The following is a 9622-nucleotide window of genomic DNA, read 5'->3' on the forward strand; positions in this document are numbered from 1 at the left end:
GACCCGCCCCCTCCGAATTCTGATTGGTTAGCCACTTAGTTCCACGTTTTAGCCGGATATGTAATTCATGCTCCCTTGTTGATGTGTTTACTGGCGGTGCATTTGAACAAGCTACGACGAAAAGCACTATTTAAAGATAACTACTATGGTAATAAACAGATTGTAGTCTGATACGATTTCTTAAAATGTTTAACATGTATCCGATTTGTGTTGTTTCCCTCTCCATGCTGGTTAATGGCCCCATTAGACTCGTTGTTACAAACAAAATACGAGACGCCTTTTCTGTCTGTCAAATCTCGCCCTTCACGCTGTCTTGTATTTTACACTGAATTCGCTCTGAATTAATATCAGCCAACATACTAAATGCTGCTTAAATTTCGATTCGACTGGTAGAAAAGACCTTACAAGCCAGTTTTGCCTACTAGCCATTTGGGCTAGTGATGCAAAAAGTTATGAGCCCTGCCTGCTAATATTACCAGAGAGGTGCTATAGAGGTAAAGGGCTATGCTATTACACTGCCAAAAAACTACTGCCTCCAGCAATATTTCAACCAAAGGTTGTTTGGCTTACTTACCATCAGTTTTGGGCAAGTTACCGAAGAAGTGTAATGCATCAGTGATTATTACTGTGCTTTCAAAGCAGTCCCTTAGGCTACATAACAACATTAATTTTAATGTAAGGCATTACCCTTAACACACCATCATGAAGGGGGGGTAATTAAATGAAAGCAGACATGAAAAGCAAGATCAAGATGGAAACAAAAAAGATGGCATAACAACGTTTTATTATGGAATAGAAAATACTTTATTGTCATACCAGCATGTCTCACTGAATACAAACACAAATAGACAAAAACAGGCGAACATCGCTGCATCCAACCCCCTCCCAGCACACACATACAAATCAGTCAGTAGTTCCAGACCCTACACCTCTAGCTTTCCCATTGCTTGTTTACCATGGTATAAAATAATGTTTATAGATGTTTCTCCTTGCAATGATGTGCCTACCTGATGGCAGCAGTTCATATTTAGAGGGAAGAGGATGGGTAGAATCATCTAAAATGTTCAGTGTTTTCCTGTCAACTGTATCCTGTATAGACTGTCCAGTGGCTTGTGAGTTCCTCATATAATATTTCCTTTCCTACCACTCTGGACAGCCTGTTCTTAAGTAAGGTGAGGTGGCCATACCAAACAGAACTGTTATAGGTAAGGCCACTCTCTATTAGGCTTACATATGTCCTCTCCAAGATGTTGCAGTTTACTCCAAAGCCGTTCAGCTTCTCGATTAAGAACAACTTTTGATTGGCCTTTTTGCATACGGCATCAACATTATCTGCAAAGTTAAGCTTGCAGTCAATATATTTATGGGCAGTCATGGGTAAGCGGTGAGGGCATCAGACTTGTAGCCCAAAGGCTGCCGGTATGACTCCCAACCTGCCAGGTTTGTGGGGGACTAATTAACAGTGCTCTCCCCCATCCTCCTCCGTGACTGAGGTACCCTGAGCATGGTACCATCCCGACGCACTGCTCCCTTGGGCCGCCATTGGGGGCTGCCCCCTTGCACGGGTGAGACATAAAATGCAATTTTGTTGTGTATAGATCACTGAACACAGTAAACATTAAACAAGAATGACCCAAGCAAACGTGAAATGCAGTGTTCCAGTGGTTATTTCATTTGTTAGAAAAATGCCATAAAACCTGCATGAGCCTGTGTGAAAAAGTAAATTGTTAAATGAGAAGGTATCTGTGATTAATCTAAATCATTTTGGATAGCAGAGTTATATTTCACAGCTGCCCAAGTCTGACTACTACCTGGCCTTTCAAACCAAGAGATAATTCATATCGAACCCATGACATCACACTGTGAATCATCGACATTCGGGAGCAGGTTGTAATAAAAATAATTTACATGTCTCAGACTGTAAAAGGTTCTTCAGTTATTTCTAAATCATTGGGTCATCTGCAAACCATGGTGAGAGCCATTATCCATAAATGGAGAATACATGATGTAATGGTGAACATTTTGGCTGTCACACTAAAATAAGCCCAAGAAGACAGTGACGGTAGATCCAAGAGTTCAGAAAGGAACACAGAACAATGTCTTACCAATGGGAGGTGTTAATTATCGCATAAAATGGAAGTGTTCATGATTCAACCATAAGCAAAGACTAGGTTAACATTGCATGCAAGTCAGAGTGCCAAGGCCACCTCTGTCAAGGAGAGCATCAAGACTTGTCTCACATTTGCTACAAAAAAAAAAAAAAAAAACATTGACAATGCATACAAAGCTTCTGAGAAAATATAAATTAATCACTGAGAAACTGCATTTTATGCTTACTTGGGTCATGGGTAATGTTTACATTAGTGTGGCTATCTGAAAATGTTAAGTGTGCCAAATGTGCAAAAAAGTAAACAAAATCAGTAGGGGGGGTAAAAACATACACATGGCACTGTATATATACATGTATATAATACTCATGTAGAGCATCAATAAAACATGTCCTGTTTCAAAGAAGAGGGCGCTTATCCTGCCGATTGATGAGGCAGGGGGCTAAAGCCTACCCCCCTTCACAGGATGGGGACAAACTGGTGACAGTGGCGAGGGTTGTAGAGAAGGTGCCACGGCTGAAGCAGAGACCCATTGCATCCTCTCCTCACAGGACAGGGACCAACCCTCGATGGAGTCTGAAGGGGAGGAGGTGGGGTGTCGACGCCAGCATACTCTAGTCAGCAAAACAGTAGAGATAGACAGAGAGGTTTTAAATGAGTGTGCGCAGGCAAAGTGAGTATACCCAAAAACTTAAGCTAGGTTGTGGAGTCCATCAGTAGGGGTTTGAATTTAGAAGTTTACTACCCAATGATCTTGTGTAAATACACACACAATACATTACACTTAGTTGACACTTTTATCTAAAGTGACTTATTCACAGGGTATTGGTTACAGTCCCTGGAACCATTTGGGGCCAGGTGCCTTGCTCAAGGGCAGTTCAGTCATGCATGGAGGTGAAGGGAGAGGTAAGGGTGGGACTTGTTTCAGCAACCTTCTGATCTTAAGTGCTAGTTGGCCATAAGACCACATCCTTAACCATTTAGCAACGTCTGCCCACACCTATAGAATGTAATTTTTTGTACACTTGAATCACACAAGTCGAACCGTGCAGGGACACCTCCGTCACACACACACACACACACACATTACAATGTCATGTTCCAACGGGTACAGAATACAGTTAACAGTGTGTTTTGCTTTCATTTTCTGTGCACATACCTAGTCCTCCGGCACATTCATGTTGACACCTGCACAGCATCCTCCCACAATCACTGTTACAAAGCCACCTGAAAAACATATGGCATATTATTTTAGGAGTAATCATGTAATCAATTCTTTTTAGTGAAATATGTAGACCAGGGTTTCCCAAACTGGGGTGCGCGGCCTTCCATAAGGGAGTGCACAAAATGAATAGAGTACAGTAATGGTGGATATGTGTGTGTTTTAAACAGCATTAATGAACAATAAGTAGTAGGTTTTTTTAACTGTATAGTGAATTGTATGCTGGAAGGGTCCATTGGAAGTGCAATTCATAGTGTAATTTATATTGTCATGTAACAAGTTCCATTGTAATGACGGCAGAAAAATATTGGGTCTATTGGGAATGAGGATTCTCCAAAATGACTCTGCATAATGTGCGGTGATTTGCTAACCCATAGTGCAAACACGCTTAGGCCGAGGGTGAGCAAACCACATTAAAATATACAAGGGGGTGTACAGGGAAAAAAAGTATGGAAACTGCTGAATTGTAGACTAAATCAACAAATAATTTCAGGAGTGGGGAGATATAATAGAGAGAGAACAGTTTAAGAGTTCATCCATACGTGTCATTGCTTTGTTAAAATGCGATCATACTCGCAATACTGTGTTAATGTAAGAATCATGTTATACAAGCCAGTGCAGGTGGAGTGGCGTGCATATGGCAAGTTCTGGAAGGCATGACTGTCTCGGTTGTCTGATTATAACCAGACCTAATCACAACTTAAAAAAGGTCTGCAGACCTGCCTACTGTAAATCCAGTAGGGGGGGTGTGTGTTTTACGATTACAATGGCTGTTTATTGGGCATACGTAGCCATAGCCAATCGTGACAGTTGTATCTATTCCAACAAACATCCATCGCCTTTCCACGTCTCCCAGCTCTCCAATTGTAGAGAGACAGTGGTCTGGTACCCTCGCTGAGGATAAACTCCATGCCGTCTTTCGGATGGGAATGATTGTGCAAAGCAGAATGGGATTTCCCAAGTTACTGTCTCAGTTCTGTGAGATGCAAATTGCTGAGACGCTTTTCATAGGCAAGAAGAGGCATTCAGGTTAGAAATCAGTCAATTAATGTGATTTTGTTTTAGTGAAGCCTTACCATTTGGTTAGTGTTGAGATGAATGGTGCATAGAGACGTGGAGCCTTGGGCACTGGATATAATCATTGGAGCTGAAGAGGACTTGACAGTGCTTGTCCTCATCATGTCCTCGTCGCCTAACTTTGAAAATGAAACAAAAATGCATGCTTGTCATTTTATCCCAGGTTAAGTATGAATGCACTGCAGAAGCAAATCAACATTGTACTGCTTCTACAACACTAGGCTACAGTACCATTATTATTTAGTCAGACTCTGTGGGCAGGGCAACATCATGATCAGACCTCTGCCACAGTAAATGAGACACCAGCCTATCAGTAATTTTAAAAATCTTGGGTTGCAGCTGACGTCATAGTGCTGCCCCCTGGTGGTGATCTACCGCTGCTGGTGGACAACCTGGGCTTGGAGCCATTGAAACCCATTCAAAACTTCATTTTTTCGATCTGACACAGAATATTTTTAATCAGACCTAAAGACACACCATGGGACTTGTTTAAAAGCTGAGAACCTCAGCTTTCCATAACTGAAAGCGGTATCTTCCTAGCATCTACCAATCCGAAGGTAGCCTACTTTATGTGCGGGGTTACCTTTCTAAAGATAGCGTTTTGTTTCCTTGGAAACGGAGCGGAGATGAAGCAAGACCAATGAGCCAGACAGACTGACGAAGCGATAAATGTATGTAATTTGATTCGGTTTTGCATTATTATGGATGAATTTCTAATCTTGACATTCTAATGGACAATCTGTACGAGTTTCAAAATGCGTTTTTATGTAACATGGGAGTAAATTGTGTTANCAGTACGCCCGTCTGGGATTTGTTAGCTAGTCCGCTAGTTAGCTATATAGCAAGTAAGTAATAGATATTAGACTCGATCTGTCTCAATGGCCCAAGCATAAACAAAGAAACACCAGGATGTGGATGTTTAATATCAGCAATTTGTCAAAGCAAAACATTCTGAAAATATTCACAGAACCAGTTCATTTTATCCACAGCCTTGAGTGTCGGCAAATCTTTCCACTTTTGACATGATGTAGTGTAGAGACCTAGCACTTGCTAGCTAACTAGCGGGCCAGCTAGTTTAACAAATCCCAGACGGGATGTAAACACATTTACTCCCATATCACATAAACACATTATGAAATTCGCATAGATTGTCCACTAACATGTCAAGATTAGAAATTCATCCATAATAGTGCAAAACCGAGTCAAATAGCGTGTGCGTAACACATAAACCGCGTCCGTTTCCAAGGAAACAAAACGCTATCTTTAGAAAAGTAATTCCGCACATAAAGTAGGCTACCTTCGGATTGGTAGATGCTAGGAAAATACCGCTTTCAGTTATGGAAAGCTGAGGTTCTCAGCTTTTAAACAATGGTGTGTCTTTAGGTCTAATTAAAAATATTCTGTGTCAGATCGAAAAAATGAAGTTTTGAATGGGTTTCAACAATGGCTCCAAGTCCAGGTTGTCCACCATTTCAAATTCGCGCGCTCCCGTGATGGGGAATTCTGACGTAACTACAACCCAAGAAATGATCAAAAAAGGAGACAGGAACAGCAATTCAACAACAAGTGCATATTTAAGCAGCACAAAACAAACGCCTTTATGCAGAGTAAAGAATCACCCTCATAGCTAATGTGCTAAATGTCTGTGGTAGCTGCTAATGTGTGCCAAGTTCAAGTAAAACTGTTGCCAAATTGCATCCTACGGCCTTTCCCGGTTATAGACAACCACAAGCTGCTATTAACGACAAAAACCTGCACTCTCAATTGATGGTGTATGAGTGGTGATACCGAGCTTTTTGAACGGGTTCAAAGTCAACCGTTGGACTCACAGCATACACTTGTACCAATTTAAAACAGAACTCACCCTGTACTCGATGAAACAGTCGGTCGTCGCGTTGAAGTAACTTTAGGCATGATCTGCACTGGAGCTTGCCAACTCTGCTCTTGCACGAGTAGCTATGTTGAAAAGACGATTGAAAACGGTTTCTTGACGCTCGTTGTCCATTTCACAGGTGCAACTAATCACTAAAATGGCGGTGTGTGTGTGTGTGTGTGTGTGTGTGTTTGTGTGCTCCCGCCAAATGTGAGGGGTGGGGGAAGGGGAGGGGGGTTGGTGGTGCGTGCATGGGTCATTTGCATACAGATATCTGTAACGTCATTTCGCCTAGTCAAAACTGTTATTCTAGATATCTTTAATTACATTTCGACTAGGCAGAATGAACATTACAGATATCTCCAATTTGAGATATCTCTAATCAAAAATCATTTCCAGATATCTATAATTGGATAGTGGATATCTACAATTACATTTCGCCTATCCATAACTCCAGTATGAGATATCTAAAATGTCATTTTGACTAGTCGTAACTCCAGTTACAGATATCTGCAATTGAATTTCGCCTAGTCAAAACTCAATTAAGGATATCCAAAAAGGAAGATATAGATATCTTGAATTAGAAGGATTTGAAGATATCTTGAACTGACATTTTGACTAGGCGAAATTCAATTGTAGATATCTCGAATTGCAATTAAAGATATCTGCAATTCAGTTGCAGATATCTGCAATCTATGTTGTGGATATCCAAAATAGAATTGCGGATGTCCAAAATTACATCACCCATTGAAATGAATGGCAAACGTGACGTCATTTGCCCTATCCAGAATTCATTACGGATATCCGAAATGACAGTTACGGATAGGAGGAATGTCGTTGCGGATATCTGAAATGCTAATTTTGACTAGGCGAAACCGAGTTACAGATATCTGCAACACATATCCATTCTGGCTATTAAATGTTAAAACCGCTTGCCATAGAGAACATAACAATTCTCCACCCAGCAGAGCAACACTGCTGTTGGCGCTTGCCCTCTCTGTCTCTCAGTGAGTCTCCAAAATTCAAAGTATATCGCACGCTGTCACTCGTCCCGCCCCCTTTCTCAGGACTGTCTGTTTATTGGTTCACAGACTTCCCAGAGACAGTTGAAAGCGATATTACTATTGGCTGAGGGGCGTTTTGCCGTGAGGAGCGCTTTCGCCACGCTTTGTTGATTGCGACTTCATAAAAAAAACCTCCATATGGCAAAATTACGCATCGGAGGGCGCCATTTCGGCGCTCCTTCTTCACATTGCGCTCTAAGCGACCGCCTAGCCGGCCTATGCTTAAAACTGGCCCTGCATCCAGCCTCACCAGTGCACTTGACAGCATCCTCCTGTCGTACAAGTTGACCTGGGACCAGGTCACATCTCTACTCCTGGATATCTGCAGCGTGATGAGAGGCAAGCGGTCTGGGGTGGAGACCCAAATCAGGCAGCTCAATACATCGCTGCTGGATATCAGTGGAGACACGGTCCACATGGTGTCCAACGCTGCCAAGGCCCTTTTGTCATTGTTCCAGAACTATGTGGAGGAGTTCTTTCATGATGTGTACTATGACATTGACAGAGGGAGCTGTTTGGCGAGGTGCAGTCCCTACTTAATCTTAAAAAAAGAGCCTGATCTGTCCCATCAGCGGTAGGTTCCTTCAGATTTCAGCTTCCTTTCGCCAAATGATCAAGATAAATACAGGTGAGAGGGTAGTGTACTAATCTTTCTTACTGATATTTTTTATTAACTAAGTGAAAGTTTTAATACACACACACACACACCTGGCAATTTACTTGTGCATGTATTCATGTATTTCTTTACTATTTATGTATGTACTGTATATTTATTCATTTATTCATGTATTTGTTTTACAGATGGCTACTCAACGAGGTGCAGCGAAAACATGGACTGACGAGTGATGAAAAGGCTAGGATGGCTGTACTACAGCAACAGCTTGCAAAAGGCCAAACTGTCACCAATAATGAGAGGAAGAAACGGATCTGTGTGCTTTTTGTAGCAGAGTGGACATTGGAGTATTATTTCTAAATATAGTAAATAAATTGTTTAGCACGACTACGCCACCTACGGGGGTCAATCGTAGGACAAGGTCACCCCTTTTTGAAACATCGAAGGCACCACAGGTTCGCACATTTCAGAGGGGAGAGATGCGTGTTCCCTAAAGACATCTGTTTTATTTTCTGTACAGAAGTTGACTTAAAATTCATAGCAACAGGAAATATTTACAGCCTTCAGTTCTTCATTCCATTCAGCAACACATGACCTTACATTCATACCACCACATAAGGTGAGCGGCAGGTAATTCCCAAAGAGCCCCAAAAAGAAAAGAAAATACAACCACAAAATAGAAAACCATGCGAGACGACACTGCAAACCGGAGGGTAGCCAGATAAGTAGAGCGAGGTACACGCCATGCAAAGTTCGACACGCCAAAATAATAAAATGTCATGAGTTTTACATTGTGGGAAAGAAAAAGGAAAACCATGCAAGTCATAAAATAAAAAAAGGAGGGCACACTTTATAGGGACTAGCTCTGCGCCCCACGGATGCGGGGTCTACGGGAGAAAGGTGCATGTCAGTCACTTCAAATTCACACACAAACTGCGCTGGATGCGACGTGAGGAACGCCACGGCACCAGTATGTAGCGCAGTCCTAAGCAGGCAGGCCACCTGCTCCTACACACTTCTGTTTCTTCGTTCGATGGCAAATCAGCTGTAGACAAAGCAGCAGTCTGGGGGCATGGACACGCCTGGGCCACTCCACTACACCTGTGACGTAAACAGGCAAAGCGCACCCCAATTAGACTACTGCATCTACACACGCACCACTAAGATTACTGTCGGAACAGCCACTGCACACATACATACCAGGGAAGTGAGGAGATCATCTAGTCGAAACCAGAGAGATGAGGCAACCACTGTCGGCACTCGCTGTCCTTCTGGGAAAGCTGGCCACTGACTCGTACCGTGGGAAAACGGCCGCCAATTGAAAGCGCGCAACTATGACAAGAGAGCGCAACTTTTAGTACCAACACTCCACAAGAAGAACTACACTCACAATAATAAGCAATGAAAGTTACTCACCAGTCCAGGCACACAATCTCTCCAAACCAGCCACCAAGGCCTACTTGCATCCCATGCCACAACCAACCCTGGCCCCCGGAAACAGAGGACCCGTACGTACCCAAACACCCGCCTTTATGTTAAGGATTGAGAACAGTCTCCACCAATCCATGGCGGTCCCCTGGGAAATCGCATGACGCAAAACACTTCATCCAGCTACATTTTCACGGAGTTCAACAACCTCACAACCACATACCTGCCAACCTTTAA

General features: G+C 42.6%; 1 long non-coding RNA gene across 2 annotated transcripts; it reads right to left on the bottom strand.

The window, feature by feature from the left end:
- Window positions 1–2305: 2305 nt before the first annotated feature.
- LOC134465640 (uncharacterized) lies at window positions 2306–6731 on the bottom strand. Of its 2 annotated transcripts, none has more exons than XR_010038172.1 (4): window positions 6272–6731; window positions 4407–4526; window positions 3268–3335; window positions 2306–2722 (listed from the first exon to the last, which is right to left on the bottom strand). It is a non-coding gene; the product is annotated as an uncharacterized LOC134465640 (long non-coding RNA). The 2 variants fall into 2 exon arrangements; XR_010038173.1 differs by lacking the exon at window positions 6272–6731 and adding an exon at window positions 4991–5094.
- Between the last annotated feature and the right edge of the window lie 2891 nt (window positions 6732–9622).

Source organism: Engraulis encrasicolus, chromosome 16 (genome assembly GCF_034702125.1).
Source record: "Engraulis encrasicolus isolate BLACKSEA-1 chromosome 16, IST_EnEncr_1.0, whole genome shotgun sequence".
Taxonomy (NCBI): Eukaryota; Metazoa; Chordata; class Actinopteri; order Clupeiformes; family Engraulidae; genus Engraulis; species Engraulis encrasicolus.